The sequence below is a fragment of the Schistocerca serialis genome, chromosome 5 (genome assembly GCF_023864345.2).
Source record: "Schistocerca serialis cubense isolate TAMUIC-IGC-003099 chromosome 5, iqSchSeri2.2, whole genome shotgun sequence".
NCBI classification, from domain to species: domain Eukaryota; kingdom Metazoa; phylum Arthropoda; class Insecta; order Orthoptera; family Acrididae; genus Schistocerca; species Schistocerca serialis.
The window spans coordinates 538,794,462-538,812,600 of NC_064642.1; the positions used below are offsets into that span (position 1 = coordinate 538,794,462).

Genomic DNA, 18,139 nt, shown 5'->3' on the forward strand with positions numbered 1-18,139 from the left:
CCTCGTCCGATCCATCGATTCCCGAAGATGACTCTCAGATGACTGCTTACGGCAATGCTGAAATGGGCTAGCGCCCCATCTTGCTGGAATTACATCCTTTGTCTAACATCCAGAAGTACATCCTACAGCAGTTCTGGCAACACATGTTATGAAGACGTGCTACACTTCCATCCGTTGAGGAGGAGTGGAAGAATGTACGGCCAAGTCAACCATTCATCGGGAACGCAGGCCTCGAATCGCTGTTAATGAGCACGAGGACGAGTACTTTTTGGATTTAGAAGTGCCCAAACATGCGGAATGTGGATATTGAAACAACCGTCACAGTTAAACAAAGCTTCGTCGGTGTGCAGGACCTCGACCGGAAATAAGGGGTGCAGGACAACTTGCTGTAAAATCATTGCGCGAACTGCACGGCTGGGGAACATGGTTCAGCAGATGTTAGTGCTGTCACTCTGAAGATGGAAAAAACGAAACTGCTGGTCACGTAACACATTATGCACAACGCTATGTCTGATGCCAAACACGTGTACAATATGTCGTGTACTTGCGGATGGAGTATCTTCAAGAGCCAGCCGTTGTGACCGATCTGTTCTAGATGCTTCAGTCTGGAACCGCGCGACTGCTCCGGTCGCAGGTTCGAATCCTGCCTCGGGCATGGATGTGTGTGATGTCCTTAGGTTGGTTAGGTTTAAGCAGTTCTAAGTTCTAGGGGACTGCAGACCTCAGATGTTAAGTCCCGTAGTGCTCAGGGCCATTTGAACCATTTTTAGACTTCGCTTGGCCAGGAATGCCTCCCTTGCCTGTGTTCGTATGCTTTTTATTTTCTCCTTGCTCCATCCTCATGTTTCGGAACACCCTGTATAATCACTCACGGCGTACCTTAACAAGAAATACTTCAGAACGCTACTAGTTACAATTTACTGTACACTTGTGAATGTTAAACGAGAAAAATGTAGCCCTGTTTGACAAGGTCATTAGAGACGGAGGACAAGAATTGTAGAACACTGGAATCCAACAAGGCCTTGGTATTTTCAGAGAATTCATCCTAGCTTTCTTCTAAAGTGAGTTACAGGAAGCGCGGAAAACGTAAATGATAGTGGAATGACGGAATTCGAACCCCGCTCTGCTGGCTGCGTAACTTTTGCCTGTTGTGTCCTAGAGGAGAGACGAAAATCATAGTGGTAATACCAACTTGTGGCAGCTTTACCGCTACGGCGCGGTATTAGCGGGCGTTATGATGCGGCTGAGACTTTTCGCGCTGCCATTGGGGCGAGACGGCGAGCAGCAGGAAGCAGCGAGGAAGCGTGGCCGGCGCGTCGCGCCAGCCGAGGCGTCGAGTCGCTCCACGCTTTCGCGCCGATATCGGCTGTGCGCGCTGCGCTGCACGCTTCACCTCGCTGCTGTCCGCGCAGCCCCTGTGCGTTCCGCTCCGCTCCCCTCCACACCCCAACGCTTAGCTTTGCATCGCTCTGCAAGCTGACTGCTAGTGCGCGCTGCTTGGCTTCGCGCGGCGACTTGATCCCCCACTGGCGGCTCGGTTTCCGCACCGACAACCCAGAGATGGTGCGAGATGCAGTTGCACCTTACATTGAGCTGACAAGTCACGGGACAATTTCCGATACCGTGTCGGATCTCCTTTGGCCCGGCTTACTGCAGCAACTCGACGTGGCATGGACTAAACAAGTCGTTGGACGAAATATTGAGCCATGGTGTCTCTATAGCGATCCATAATTGCGGAAGTTTTATAGCTGCAGAGACTTGTACACGAACTAAAACATTAGATTACGTTCCATAAACGTTCAGTGAGATTCATGTCGGGCGATCTGGGAGGCCAAATAATTTCCTCGAATTGTCAAGAATGTTTAAGTCAATCACGAAAAGTTGTGGCCCAGTTACATGGCGCATTGTCATTCATAAAAACTCCAACGTTCTTTGGGAACACCAAATTCATGATTGGCTGCAAATGGTCTCCAAGTAGCCCAATCCATTTCCTGTAAACACAGCCCGTACCATTGTTGAGCCACCACCAACTTGCACAGTGTCTCTTTGACATCCTGGGTCCATGGTTTCGTGGTGTCTGTGCCACACTCGAACCCTACCATCAGCTCTAACAAACTGAAAGTGGGACTATCTGATCAGGCCACGGTTTTCCAGTCGTCTGGGGTCCAACCGATATGGTAATGCTGCTCGCAAAGGCACTCGCGTCGGTCGTCTGCTGCCATAGCCCATTACTGCCGAATTTCGTAGCAGTGTTCTAGCGGATACGTTCATCGTACGTCCCACATTGATTTCTGCAGTTATTGCACGCTGTGTTGCTTGTCTCTTAGCCCTGACAACTGTAAGCAAACGCCGCTTCTATCGGTGGTTATGTGAAGACCGTCGGCCACTGCGTTGTCTGTGGTGAGAGGTGGCTGCTGTTGTTGTTCTGGCCTACAGTCCAAAGACTGGTTTCAGGAAGCTCTCCATGCTACTGTATCCTATGCAAGCCTCTTCATCTCTAACTACTACAACCCACATCCTTTTGAATCTCTTGGTCTCACTCTACGATATTTGCCCTCCACACTTCCCTAAAATGCTAAATTGGTGATCCCTTGATGCCCCATAAAGTGTCCTACCTGCTGCCCTTCTTCAGGAGCCACACGTTTGTCTGGTCTCTCAACAGATACCGGTACTCTCCGCTGTGGTTGCACCTACGGTACGGCTCTCTCTATCGCTGAGGCATGCAAACCTCCCCACCAACGGCGAGGTCGATAATTCATAGGGGAGGGGAGCGGGTTGTGGGGGGGGGGGGGGGGGGAAGAAGAGAGTGGTGAAAGGTAATGCCTGAAATCTGGTGTTCTCGGCACAGTCTTGACATTGTGGATATCGGAATACTCAATTTCCTAACGATGTCCGAAACAGAATGACCCATGCATATAGCTCCAGCTACCATTCTGCGTTGAAAGTCCTAATGCTGGTCGTGTGACCACGACCGTGTTATACCTTGTACACGCGATGCTACCGCCATCTGTATACGTGCACGTAACTGTCCCACCTGCTTTGTCACCTCAGTGTGTAGTTTAATTATTGGAACTAACGTACAGAGCTGTTTTGGTCTTCAGGCTGAAGATTGGTTTCTTGCAGCTCTGCACGCTAGTCTATCCTGGTGCAAGCTGTTCTAGGCTACGTCTCTGCGTCTTTTAACGAAGTTATTTCATAAACGTCTTTCCCCCCTCCCGCCCTCCCTCCCCCCCCCCCCCCCCAGTTCGACCCCGTACCTCGTCATTAGTTACTCCCTCTACCCATCTACTTTTCAGCTTTCTTCTGTAGCATCATATTTCGAAAGCTTATATTCCATTTTCGTACGAACTGTTAATCCTCCACTTTCACCTCCTGCCAACGCTACACGCCACACCAAAGTTTTCAGAACAGAAAACTTGCTAACATTTAAATTCCTATTCAGTACTGACAAATTTCTGGTTTTGACCAATGTTATTCTTCGTATTGTCAGTCTGCATTTTATATCGTCTCTACTTTGGTCGCCATTAGTTATTTTGCTACCTCAACAGCAATTTTTTCTATTATATTCAATCTTGAGGACCAGAGGTAGCCATTGTTAGGCAATCGTTATTAATATTTTAGCGTACAAACTCTAATATGGGGAACATAATCAACAGCAACGTGTTTCGGGAGTCAGGCTCCCATCATCTGTATGTCTAAGTTAATCCTACACAAAATGCACTTCAAAATTAGTCAAGAACAAAATACAAAAACAAATGAAATTACTTGGACACGAAGTCTTTGTCTTAATTGAAAAATGACAACACCAGATTCTCTGCTCCGCTTATCCATGTTGCCGCACATCCACCAGCGCGGTAAGGCGGTAAACACGCGTTTCACATCTGCTGCCTATCCTTGCAAAGCGCATTAAAATTGATAACATACTTAAGACACAAACTGGCGAGAATGGTAATGTTTTCTTCAACGGTTTTTAGACCTTTTTTAAGGTTGGCGTTAGTGCGATAAATGTGAACGATTTTCCACAGATAATTAGTTGGCATTGTCTCCCCATGCCATTTCCAACGTCTTTGGAATGATACGGAACGTCGGATGGCTCAGTGTAGTCTGTCATAGCTGTACACTTGTTCACGAACTAGTAGTGCACGGACAGGCAACTGATGCGACCGGTATTTGCCGCATTACGAAAGGAATGCTTCGGTGGATGGGCGGTAACATGGATGAATGGAGCAGGGGATCTGTTGTTACTATTTTATAAGTAAGACGAGGACTTAGTGTCCAAATAATTTTGATTTTATATTTTGAGCTTGAGTGCTTCTGAACTGCGTTTTATGTGGGATGAACTTAGGCAGGTGATAGGAGGTTGACTCCAGAAACGCGGTGCTGTGGATTACGTTCCTAATATTAGTGGTTGTATCCTAAAATGTTTATAACAAAATCGATCTTCCAATTTTCAGTATTCTGTTTCCTAATCAGTCTCATAGGATCACGTTACATAAGTCGATTACATTCCATTTCTCTTGTTCTACTTTTCTTGGTGTTCACATTAAAACCTATTTCTCAAGGCGCTATTCATTTCGCTCAACTGCTCTTCGAAATCTTTTCGTGTTTTACTGACATAATTGTTGGAATCAGAAGACCTTACATTTTTAACTTCTTCCTGACCGTTACTTTCTTTTCCAAACGTCTCCTTGTTTTCCTTCACAGCTGAAGAAGAAGATGGTGTGTGTGTGTGTGTGTGTGTGTGTGTGTGTGTGTGTGTGTGTGTGTGTGTGTGTGTGTGTGTGTGTGTGGTGTTCTTAGCATAAATAGTGTGTAAGTCTAGGGACCGATGACCTAAGCAGTTCCGTCCCTTAGGAAATTCACACACATTTGAACATTTGAAGAAGATCGGGAATACGCCACGTTCATGTCTCACTCCATAAAGGTTCCCTTTCTTACATATAGCCATTCGGTCCTTTTATTTCATCGCTGCTACTTCCACGAATTCTTGTGCCATTTTCCTCTCAGAGTAGCACTTGCAACCTACTTCCTTAATCATTTGCTAGATGTATCGCAATCTGTCTCTACAGTTCCCTCTGATACCATGGAAGTTATTCCCTGATGCCTTAACAGATGTCCTATCATCCTATCCTTTATTCTTTTCAGTGTTTTCCATATGTTCCTTTCCTCGTCGATTCTGCGGAGAACCTCTTCATTCCTTATCTCATCAGTTCACCTGATTTTGAACATTCTTCTGTAGCAGCATATCTCAAATGCTTGTTCTTTTCCCATTTTCGTACAGTCCATATTCAACTAGCATACAATTCTGTGCTCCCAACGCACATTCTCAGAAATTTCTTCCTCAAATTATGACCTGTGTTTGATTCAAGTAGACTTCGCTTGGCCGATCAGTGTGGCCGAGCAGATCTAGGCACTTCAGTCTGGAACCGCGCGACCGCTACGGTCGGAGGTTCGAATCCTGCCTCGGGCATGGATGTGTGTGATGTCCTTAGGTTAGTTAGGTTTAAGCAGTTCTAAGTTCTAGGGGACTGCAGACCTCGGATGTTAAGTCCCGTAGTGCTCAGGGCCATTTGAACCATTTTTAGACTTCGCTTGGCCAGGAATGCCTCCCTTGCCTGTGTTCGTATGCTTTTTATTTTCTCCTTGCTCCATCCTCATGTTTTATTTTGCTGACTAGGTAGCAGAATTCCTTAACTCCATCTATTTCGTGATCACCAGTCCTGACGTAAAGTCTATCGCTGTTCTCATTTCTGCTACTTCTCATTACTTCCGTCTTTCTTCGATTTATTATCAGCCCACGTTCTGTACTCATTACACAATACAGCAGATCATGCAATTCCTCTTCAGTTTCACTGAGGATAGTAAAGTCATCAGCGAATCTTATCATTGAAATCCTTTCACTTGAATTCTAATTCCATTCTTCAACTTTTCTTTTATTTCCGTCATTGCTTCTTCGATGTATAGATTGAACAGTAGGAGCGAAAGACTACATTCCTGTCTTACACCCTTTTAAATCCGAGCACTTCGTTCTTCGTCTTCCAGTCCTATTGTTCTCTCTTGGTTCTTGTACGTATTGAATATTTCCCGTCTTTTCCTGTAGCTTGCCCCAATTTTTCTCAGAATTTCGAGCATCTTGCTCCATTTGATATTGACGAACGCTTTTCCAGGTCGACAAATCCTATGAAGGTGTCTCGATTTTTCTTTAGTCTTGCTTCCATTATCAGCCGCAGGCCATAATTTCCTCTGGTGCCATTACCTCTAAATTTACATATGCTATAAATGCGGGCTTCTCTCTTCCATCTATCTTCTAATATAATCCTTGGAAACGCTATCAGATCCATTGACACATTGAATTCCTTAGTATCATCAAAGGTTCCATATGTAACCTCGTTTTTATAAAACAGCTCAACTCTTATTTATACTTCGTGTGGCAAAAGAAGAGACCTGAGTTCTAGCAGCGCTATTGCCGTCTCCCAGCTGCGAAACACGAAAGATTGGTGGCGGTGGTGGTAACACAGCAGCGTTGCTGAAAACAATAGTCGTCTATAAAGTTGCGGCAAGACAAGCGTTGCCACAGTGATGTATGACTAAGGGAAAGCTAGATGCCGCCGCCTATAGGAAAATTAGGGTACTTTGGAAAACAGATAGGACGCTGTATGCATATAAAGAGCTCAGATGGCAAGCCAGCACTAAGCAAGAAAGGAAAACTGAAAGGAGCAAGAAATACATGGAATGAAACAAATCTGAAGACAGTATTATGGAAAAGTTAGGCATTACTGTTCTGGGTAGGTTCACACTTTGGGTGTTAGCGTGAAGTATCGACCTTGCTTTACTTGGTGGTAATAATATTGGCGCACTTTTGCAATTCGTTCCGGACATTCGGTCGTGTAAAACAAATGCGTAGTACAGAGAAACAACGGAAACAAATCAACTTGTTACGTTACCTGTCGTAAGCGTCGTCTGCAGTTAACTGTGGCACCTCGCAGCTGAGGCAGCAAGGCGGTATCACAACGGGGAACAGTAGGCGTGACCGAACTCATTCTCTGGTTCTCTGGTTGTCTGTTGCAATGGTAGTGTCCTATAAACAATTGATCATGCATCACTTTGTCATTCTAATCCAGGCACAATGACGGAAGTCCAGATCAGTCATCTAGACTATTGCCCCTGCAAGCACTGAAAAAGTTGCAGTTCTCTTCATGAAAACAGGTCGGTGTGGGGGCGTTTGTACGTTAGTCCGTACAGACATTGCTAGCACGTGGATTCCTCTCCACACTACATTGGAAGCGGTTGCTGTTAGGGTCCACTTAGACTCTGCAGTCACAGTATGCAATCTTTATCTCCCTCCTGACAGGACTCTTACACCTGCTGCCTTAACCACCCTTCTTCAGCAACTTCCTCCTCCCTTCCTCCTCCTTGGGGATTTTAATGCTCATCATCCTTTGTGGGGCAGTGCCTTTCCATCTAGACGAGGTCTTCTTATAGACCAATTTATTGCAGACCACGACCTATGCCTTCTTAATGATGGCTCCCCTACTCATTTCAGTGCTGGTCATGGTACCTTTTCTGCCATTGATCTTTCTCTTTCTTCTCCCTCTCTCCTCCCTTCATTACACTGGTCGCCACACGACGACCTTTGTGATAGTGACCATTTCCCGTTGATTATCACGCTCCCTTCCCGCTCCCCGATGGACAGGTTACCTCGTTGGTCTTTCCACCGCGCCGATTGGCCTCTATATACTGCACAGGTCGAGTTTTCTCCCTCTTTGTTGGGTTGTATTGATGACGTCCTACGTGACGTGTCTGCCGCGATTGTTCGCGCTGCTAACCTTGCTGTCCCGCGCTCATCTGGACAATTTCGTCGTCGGCAAGTCCCGTGGTGGAGTACGGCCATTGCCATTGCCATCCGTGATCGCCGTCGAGCTTTGCAACACTTTAAGAGGCACCCATCTGTAGCCAGCCTTTCTACCTTTAAGCGCCTTCGCGCTAAAGCCCGTTATTTAATTAAACAGAGCAAACGGATATGTTGGGAACGATTCGTTTCTTCCCTTGGTTCCACTGTCCCTCTGTCACGGGTATGGGCTACACTTCGCTCTCTCCAAGGTTGCCATCGGCAGTCCACCCTCCCAGGCCTTCACCTCCCAGATGGCATTTGTACGGACCCATTAGTTCTCGCAGAACATCTTGCGACCCATTTTGCAGTGGCATCAGCGTCGGCCTCCTATCCAGCTGCTTTCCTTCATCAAAAACAGCAGGCTGAAGCTGTCACCTTACGTTTCACCACTTGTGAGTCAGAATCTTACAACGAACCTTTCACTGAATGGGAATTTCTTTCTGCTCTATCTTCTTCTCATGATACGGCCCCTGGCCCAGATTCCATTCATAACCAGCTGCTTCAACATCTCAGTGCTCCACAACGGCACCATCTTCTTCGGGTGTTTAACCGTATCTGGCTCCAGGGTGACTTCCCTTCTCAGTGGAGGGATAGCATTGTGGTTCCTGTCCTTAAGCCTGGTCAGAACCCCCTATCTGTTGACAGCTATCGGCCAATTAGTTTGACCAATGTTGGTTGTAAGTTACTTGAACGACTGGTAGCCCGTCGGCTCACTTGGGTCCTCGAATCTCGGGATCTATTGTCCCCTTACCAGTGTGGCTTTCGAGAGGGACGATCTCCAATCGATCATTTGCTTCGCTTGGAATCCGCAGTTCGGCAGGCTTTTTCCCAGCGCCGCCATTTGGTTGCAGTGTTTTTTGACCTTCGCAAGGCCTATGACACGGCCTGGCGCCATCACATCTTACTAACCCTTCATCAGTGGGGTCTTCGGGGCCCACTCCCGATTTTTATCCGCCAGTTCCTGATCCATCGGTCATTCAGAGTTCGAGTTGGTACTGCTTTTAGTTCTCCACGGACCCAGGAGACGGGCATCCCACAGGGTTCTGTCTTGAGTGTCCTTCTTTTCCTCATTGCTATCGATGGACTTGTGGCCTCTGTCGGTCCCTTGGTCGCCCCTGCCCTGTATGTGGATGATTTCTGCATTTGGGTTAGTTCCTCCTCGATGCCATCTGCAGAACGGCAGCTCCAGGTGGCTATACGGCGTGCCTCTGCATGGACCCTCTCACACGGGTTTCAATTCTCTCCTTTAAAATCGCGGGTGGTCCACTTCTGTCGCCGTACTACGGTCCACCCTGATCCAGAGCTCTATCTCGCTGCACAAAGATTGCCTGTGGTTCCACAGTTTCGTTTCCTAGGTCTTCTTTTCGACAACAAGCTCACTTGGCTGCCCCATATCAGACTCCTGAAGGTAGGATGTTTCCGAAAACTCAATGTCCTTCGCTTCCTTGCCCACTCCTCTTGGGGTGCGGACCGTTCCCTCCTCCTCCGTCTTTATCGTGCTCTCGTTCTGTCACGTTTGGACTATGGTTGTCAAGTTTATGGTTCAGCTGCTCCTTCCACGCTGCACGTGCTGGATCCAGTCCACCATCGTGGTATCCGTTTGGCCACCGGTGCATTCCCTACGAGCCCTGTTGATAGTCTCTTGGTTGAAGCTGGGATCCCCCCCCTTTCTGTTCGGCGGTCCCAGCTTCTGGTGTCCTATGCCCTTACTATCCGTTCTTCTCCCGCTCATCCTTCCTATTCTATCCTATTCCCAGACCATGGACGTCGCCCGCCTGACTCCCGCCCTCGGGCGGGTTTACCAGTTGGGCTGCGCCTTGCATCTCTTACCCGTGATTTTCGGCTTCCTTCTTTGTCCTGTCTTCCTCGCTCCCTCCCCTCCACCCCTCCTTGGTTAGTTCCTCGGCCTCGAATTCGGATGGATCTCCGCCGCGGTCCGAAAGATTCCATCCCCCCGGTGGTGTTCCGTTCCTTTTTCCGCCAAATTTTATGGGAGTTTCGGGATGCTGTTGTTTTTTACACTGATGGCTCTAAATCTGCTGATCATGTTGGGTATGCCTTCACGTCCTTCGTTGGAACGGAAAATCATCTACTGCCACCCTCATGTGGGGTGTTTACTGCGGAATTGATGGCAATTTCCCGGGCCCTTACCTTTATTAAACAATCCCAACACAACCGCGTTTTGTTATGTACGGACTCGTTGAGTGGCCTTGTTGCTATTGACCGGTGTTTTTCGCGCCATCCCTTGGTCTCTGCCATCCATGACCATCTCGCTGATCTTCACCGTGCTGCTTGTTCCATTGATTTCCTATGGGTCCCGGGCCATGTGGGTATCCCGGGTAATGAGCTCGCTGATCGTTTGGCTGGGGGAGCAGTTACTTACCCCCCGTTTTCTGTAACCCCTCCTGCAGCGGATTTACGGCTTCACATCAAATCCCACTTTGCACAGTCATGGGCCAATTCTTGGGAGGCTACTCCACTGTCTAATAAACTTCGTGCCATTAAGGTGAATCCAGGCCCATGGCGTTCTTCCTTTAGCCTCTCCCGCAAGGACTCGACCACACTGTGTCGTCTCCGCATTGGCCATACCAGGCTGACCCATGGTTTCCTTTTGCGTGATGAGCCACCCCCGCTATGTGGTTGTGGAGCCTTCCAGTCAGTGGCCCACATTTTGGTTGAATGCCCCCTTCTTTTGGCTCTGCGTGCTAAGTACAGACTCCCCCACACTTTACCTTTGATGTTGGCTGACGATTCCCGGATGGTCTCTCTGGTTCTAGGTTTCCTCCGGGAGAGTGGTTTTTATTCTCAGTTTTAAAGTTTTTAATCTCCCTCTGGTGTTGGGGCGGGGCGGTGAGTGTTTGGGTGTCTCCCACTGTAGGCAGTGTTCAGAGATTCCCGATTCACCTCCCTGACCGGAATCCTCTTTTCTTTCCCTTTTACTCTGTTTTTACCCCTTCTTTTTAAGGCTTGGTTAGTTTTTCTATTCCCATCCGTACTTTCTGCATTATAGCCGTTGTACCTTTTAAGACACAGGTGGTCTTGCTTATGCTGCTTCAGCATAGTGTTGGGTCCGTTCTCTTGCCAACTTCCTTCATTTGTTTTTACTAATGACAACGTGACTGCCCTTTTACGTTTCCCCTTTTTCTGTTTTATTTTTCTGACTATACTGAGATGTCCCGTTAGCAGAATGGAGTCTATTTGAAACAAGGGACTGATGACCTTGCTGTTTGGTCCCTTTACCCCCAAACAACCAACCAACCAAGGTCGGTGTGGAACTCGACAGGTACCCCGAAATTGCGGTTGCACTTACGATACGGATATCTACATCGCTGATGCACGCAAGCCATCTCACCTCAGCGAGATTCATGGTGTGAATGTGTTGTAACATTCTGAAAAATGCAGGTAATGAATCGAAAGAAGAGATCTGACAAAGAGTTTGGTGTGGTTGCCTTCAGCGTCTATACTACGCCATGTAGCGCGATTTACGCGAAAGCATGTATAACCCAACTTCGGAGATCATGAGTTTGTCTTCCGGAGAAATGAAGCAACACGCGAGGCAGAATTGACCATTAACTTCACCTGTAACACGGGTTGAAGAAAGGGGAAACCTAAGTTTTGTACCATTTGTAAATTTAGAGAAAGCTTTCGCCACTGTTGATTGGAATATGATCCTTAAAGTTCTAAATGTAGTGTAAGTAAAATCATTAGAGCGGAAGGTTATTTACAGCTTGTACAGAAACCACTCTACAGTTATAAAAGTCAAAGAGAATGTAAGGAAATCAGTGGTCGAGAAGGGAGTGAGACAGGTATGCAGCCTGTTGCTAATTTTTTTCAGTCTGTACATCGAGCCAGCAGTAAAGGAAACCAAGGAGAAATTGGGAGAAATAATAAAAGGCCAGGAGGAGAAATAAAAACTTTGAGGTTGGCCGATGACATCGTAATTCTTACAACCTGCTGAGGACTTGCAAGAGTAGGTTCAAATGGTTCAAATGGCTCTGAGCACTGTGGGACTTAACAGCTGTGGTCATCAGTCCCCTAGAACTTAGAACTACTTAAACCTAACTAACCTAAAGACATCACACACATCCATGCCCGAGGCAGGATTCGAACCTGCGACCGTAGCAGTCGCGCGGTTCCGGACTGCGCGCCTAGAACCGCGAGACCACCGCGGCCGGCAAGAGTAGGTGATAGGAATAGATGGTATCTTGAAAAGAAGTTAAAGGATAAACATCAACAAGAGCGAAACAATGGTAACGGAATGTAGTCGAATTAAATGAAGTGGTGCTGAGTGAATAAGATTAGAATATGAGACACTAATAGTAGAAGAATTTGCTTTTTGGCCAGAAAATTAACTGATGATCAAGGTAGAGAAGATACAAAGTGCGGACTGGCAACAGGAAGAAAATAATTTCTGAAAAAGAGGAATGTATCAAAATCTATGTAAATTTGAGTGTTGGAAAGTCTTTCTTGACGGTATTTGTCCACAGTGTAACCTTGTACGGAACTTAAATGTGGATGGTAAACAGTTCAGACATCAGGAGACAGGAAGCTTTTGAAATGTGGCGCTACAGGAAAATGCCGAACAGTAGGTAGACAGATCTAATAACTAACGGGGAAAAATGAAATTTGATACAAATTTTCCCCAAAAAAGCGATCGGTTGATAGTACATATGCTGTGATACCTTAGTAGCGTTGTAATGGAGGGAAGTGTGTGTGTGTGTGTGTGTGTGTGTGTGTGTGTGTGTGTGTGTGTGTGTGTGTGTGTGTAAGGCGGGTACAAATTGTGGAGGCCTGAATACAGAAAACAGGTTCAGATGTATGTAGCTCGCAGTATAATTAAAGTAGGTTGGACATGATTTACTTTGGTGGAGAGCTGCATCAGGCCAGTCTTCTAATAATAATAATAATAATAATAATAATAATAATAAATCATCAACAACAAAAGCAGCAGCAGCAGCTCCTGCTGCTGCTGATTGGTTCAGATCTGTATCATAAACATAGTACCTTCGGTAGTGTATACGAAACTGAGTGCTCTGAGATGAGAGACTGATAGCAAGACATGAATATCTTGTGTTTTCTTGATACCTTATGACGTCCACATAAGCTCGTGGCAGCTGTTAAATGACCACAACTAGCTCACTGCATGCCTTCCGAAGCTACATACAAAATTGCCTCACTCTCGCAACCAACCTTGGCTGTTCTACAAGGAGCACAGGCAGCTAGGAACCCACGTATCCGTTCCTATTCATTTTCAGTCGAGGCTGCGTACATTAGAAACTTAATACAGGGTGCTCGACATGAAAACAGTACGCCTCACGTACCAGTTGATGATCTCTAGTCGAAATGCTTATGGACTGGACTGGGCGGCCGTGGCCACCACTTCCAGCATCTCTTGTAAACAGGTAACTACGTATTTTTTTAGTGTCACTGTTACCTATTATTTCTTAGTTCATTCTTTCCTGAATCTTTGGTGTGAGGCGTACAGATTTTATGTGTACGTCATATAAAATCCATACGTGAAACTCACCCTAGACACCCCACAAACGATTATGGATTACGTTTCATCGTAGCGCCACCGAAGTTGGTGCAGAAACATTAGCTGTTAACAAACGCGTATATCAAGGGAATTACTCACTCAGGACTATGCACTCTCTGAAATATTAGTTTCCGACCATTAGTTCCGTGTCCTCTCCCGTCAGTATGGTTTTTGGCTCTGAAGGATTTCGAGTATCCTACCGCAATGCCATGAACGTTGGAGCTAACAGTAACTGTGTAAAGGGAATTATGCTTTGAACGATAGGATAGCAGTGTGCGTTGACACAGCGTAGAATACTAAGAGTCTTTGAGTGAAACAAATATCACCTACACTAAAAGCTCGTGAAATAACCTCATTAAACGGTATTCTTAGTTCATTAAGCAGAGAACGCTAAGATCAAGAGGAAAGGAAAATCGTATCTGCGAAGTATTTAAGAATCTTATATCACGAAAGTGGCTTAGGAGGGAGAGCTGTTCTGTCTACATAACGCATGGGCTTGTCACATCCATCGGTTTTTTGATACTAATATTTATTGATGCCCACTAAAATAAAATTTACGTAGACAACTATGAAAGGAAATGAAATGAACCAGCTACTTGCTTAACACACTCCTGATTTTTCTTTGTTACACGGCGAACGTAGCTGCTTCATGCTTTTTGTATCATCGGCGAAGATGACTAAAGATTTCTTCTTGTTTTTCCAGGACAGTTCTAACCGAGCCTTTACTGACGAAGTGACAGAACGCCTCTTCGTAGACTTGCTTGCACCGTGTTTACATCATATTTTCGGTAAGTTTCGACTAGAATTACGTAGATTCAATGCAGAAAATTTTACACCCGATAGTGATTTTTTGACCTCACTGTATGCGACAAATTTTAGATCTACTCCCTGCCATAAATAGCAAGCAATAAACAGAATACGGAATATTTCCCTTTGCTTTTTTAACACGACGACCAATCTCCGTGATCGGCTTTTCTTGTTGATAACGTAAGGTACCTCGTAATCTAGATAGTGACGGCGTACTGGAATGTGTGTTTTGTTTTCCAATGTTTCTTCCTCATTTTTTCTAGAAGCACCGTTATCCACATGCCAACTAAGAGGAACAGATCTGGTCCTCTCACTGACAGTTTCTTTGCATTGAGAACGATGGAGCATTCTGGAAAGATAGCAAAATCGCTCGTAAGCAAGGAGACTCCATATACGTCATTCGGGAGGACGACGGTTCAATCCCGCGTCCGGCCATCCTGATTTAGGTTTCCCGTGATTTTCCTAAATCGCTCCAGGCAGTTGCCGGGATGGTTCCTTTCAAAGAGCACGGCCGACTTCCTTCCCCGTCCTTCCCTAATCCGATTAGACCGATAACCTTGCTGTCTGGTCTCCTTCCCCAAACAACCCAACCCTCCATATACGTTTTATGGTAGTTCTGGAGAAACTGGCCAGTGTTCCCTCGACACTAGTCCTATCAAAGGGGGGTTGTTTCAACGTCCACCACCTACAAATAAAAGAAAAATCTGAATCGCTAACTGGAATGAAATGGGCCAACTTCTCTCCAGAAATCGTTTTCTGGGTATTTCATTATGCTCAGGCACTGAAGTCAGTTGAATTAAACTGGGTTCTGCAGGGAATAAAGTGCGTAAGGCAAAAAGATGCCCTGAATATCAGTGTTGGTTCGAACACTGCAAAAACGCCGTAATAAAATATGTGAGAATCGATCATGGAATAGAAAAGCAACTACAATCGCATAGTAGTGGAAAGGCGTCAGGACCATATGAGATACTTGTAAGATTCTACAAAGATTAGATTACGCGAAAGAACTTGCTCTCATTCGAGCAGCAGTCTGTAAAGTTTGGAAGATAGGAGACGAGATACTGGCAGAAGTAAATCTGTGAGGACGGGGCGTGAGTCGTGCTTGGGTAACTCAGTTGGTAGAGCACTTGCCCGCTAAAGGCAAAGGTCCCGAGTTCGAGTCTCGGTCCGGCACACAGTTTTAATCTGCCAGGAAGTTTGTCTATCGTAGTTCACTGGAGCCGTGAAGGCTATCTAACGATGGGAAAGAAGCGCAAGGCAGTCCCGTCCCGTTTTCAAGAAGGGTAGTAGGACAGATGTACATAATTATAGGCCTATGTCATTGACTTCAATCTGTTGTAGAATTATGGAGCATGTTTTATGCTAAAGACTATTTTTGCAGAACGAAATCTCTAAAAAAAATCGATACGGATTTCGAAAACAGAGATCTTGCGAAACTTAGCTCGCTCTGTACATGCGTAAGACCCATAGCGTAGACAACGGCGCTCAGGCTGATGCCGTGTTCCTAGACTTCAGGAATACATGTGACACCGTCTGGCGCTGTAGGTAGTGAAAAAATACGAGCTTACAGAGTATCGTACCAGATTTGCGACTGGATTCAAGACTTCCTCGCAGACAAAACTCACATCGCTGTTAACGGAACTATCAACAGGTATAATTTTTCGGAGTACCTCAAAGAATGTGATAGCACTGTAATTGTTTACAATCTGTATAAATGATTCAGTGGAAAGCGCTGGAAGCTCTTAAAGATTGTTTGCACATGATGCACTTGTCTACAAGAAAGCAGAAACGCCAGTAGATAGTGTCGACTGACAAAACGAAAATGAAACACAGAGGATTGACGAATGGGGCAGACTTTGACAGTTGATCTTGAAAGTAAGTAAATGTAACACGTTGCGCATTCATCGGGAAAGAATTCCGCTGCTGTAGAACTACACTATTGATGACAAATTGATGGAAACCGTGTCTGTCATAAAATACCTGGGGGTAACAATCCAGAGCGACCTTAAGCGAAACGACCACGTAAGAGTAAAACAAGTAATAGAAAAAGCAGACTGAGATTTATGGCAAGAAACTTAAGGAAATGTAAATCATTCACAAAGGGAGTAGCTTACAAGGTACTTGTTAGACTGATTCTTGCGTACTGTTCATCAATCTGGGACCATTACTAGTTATGACTGATAGGAGAGACAGAGAAGATCGAACGAAGAGCGGCGCGTTCCGACGCGGGATCGTTTTGTCGCGCCAGAGCGTTAGCGATGCTCAACGAACTCGAGTGGTGGACGCTAAAAGAGAGGTATTGTGCTCCACGGAGAGGTTTACTATTGAAACTTGACAGTGTACTTTCCAGGAAGAGTTGGACAACATATTACTTACTCCACATACAATGACATCGATGATAAAATTCGAGAAATTACAGCTGATACATAGGCTTAACGACAATCATTCTCCCCACGAGCCACTCGCGAGTGGAACAGGGAAGGAGATTTAGGTAGTGATACCAGAAGTACCCTTCGCCACACACCGTCAGGTGGCTTGCGGAGTAGTGCTTTAGATGCAGCTGTCCGACATTTGAAAAGGCTTAACCACCTATTTGTAGGTGGGCTATTGTACACAGTAGACTCAGAATCAAGGAGTAATTCGGCACATTCATATACAAAAATTTCTTGTTACTGTCAAACCGACTAAAAAATCGATAGGCAGCCATTCCTCCCTAATTCACACTTGGCGGTGAAAAACTGCAGCTGGATTTTTCACCGGCTCCACGCCGCACCTCCACTCTCGCAGCTTCATTTCTCTTCTTCCGTAAAATGTTACTGAACATCCGACAACATGCCAGTCTTTTTTTCAAGATATTTCACTCCTACAGATTTTCTGCTCGGAATTTACTAATGCTGAGTGGAAGTTCGTCTTTAGTCAACAATACGAAACACATGTTATCAAGCTGGAAGGAGAGAAAATTACTTAATTTGAATTAAGTTTCAACTCATGGGTGAGAAACCCTTGATGAGTACAATCGTAGAGACTCAGGTCAGGAATATAAATTGTCAGGCTGAACAGATGAGACAAGTCACATAGACGAGAACACCGAAGAATGAAACTACTCATACCAAAGATATGGACAATGTGATCACTGTTGCTTCTTATCAAGTGCCGGTACGCCGATAATGAATACTAAAGTGCGTGTCATTTATGTTGGCGGCCGAGTTTAGGTTCGTTCTGCGCATCTGACGTCACAAAACACAGTCAGCCAATGAACAAAGAACGACGTTGCCACATCTCGACTGCAGTTCAGAGCATGGACGAGTGTCTTCAGTTTTAGAAACGTCATAAATAAAGTAATAGTAAACCATTGCACGAAATTTTGAAGAGTTTGCAGAGGTAGAAGTCCATAGCGTATACTTTCCGTATGGTCGATTTTAGTTGCCACAATGTTGAGAGTGAAATGTGGACAAGATACCTAAATTTCATATAAAATTTGCTGTATAGTCTATGGACTTTTACCTCTGCGAACTCTTCAAAATTTCGTGCAATGGTTTACTATATTTAGTGCTGCATAATAACTGCGTTGAACATCGAAACAAAATTACGTCATTTATGGGGGGAAGGTATCAGTCAAGAAGATATGTAAAAATCTAATTTTTGGACCAAATTGTTTTTGTGGAATCGATTGATAAGTGTCAAAGCAGTCGGAAATGATGTGTCTGCACAGGCGAGCAGTGCAGTGACAAAATCGCGCACAGCGCGGAATGCAGGGAGCACGTCTTTGTAGCAGCGAAAGGGTTAATGCGGCCGTGGTAGCTTTACTTCATGAACTGAACTGCGCGCTCCCCCCTACAGGTAAGCTTGCGAACTATGCTATGCTATGGCGCTGCTTCTATTGCCGCGTGCGTCGTGTGCAACTG

General features: G+C 45.6%; 1 long non-coding RNA gene across 1 annotated transcript in view; it reads left to right on the top strand.

Annotated features, from left to right (window-relative positions):
• LOC126481035 (uncharacterized) overlaps nucleotides 1–18,139 on the top strand; it is a 297,066-nt gene that overhangs the window by 43,642 nt on the left and 235,285 nt on the right. The window contains exon 2 of the long non-coding RNA XR_007587500.1: nucleotides 14,131–14,215. This is a non-coding gene — a long non-coding RNA (uncharacterized LOC126481035). The remainder of the gene's footprint in view (nucleotides 1–14,130; nucleotides 14,216–18,139) is intronic.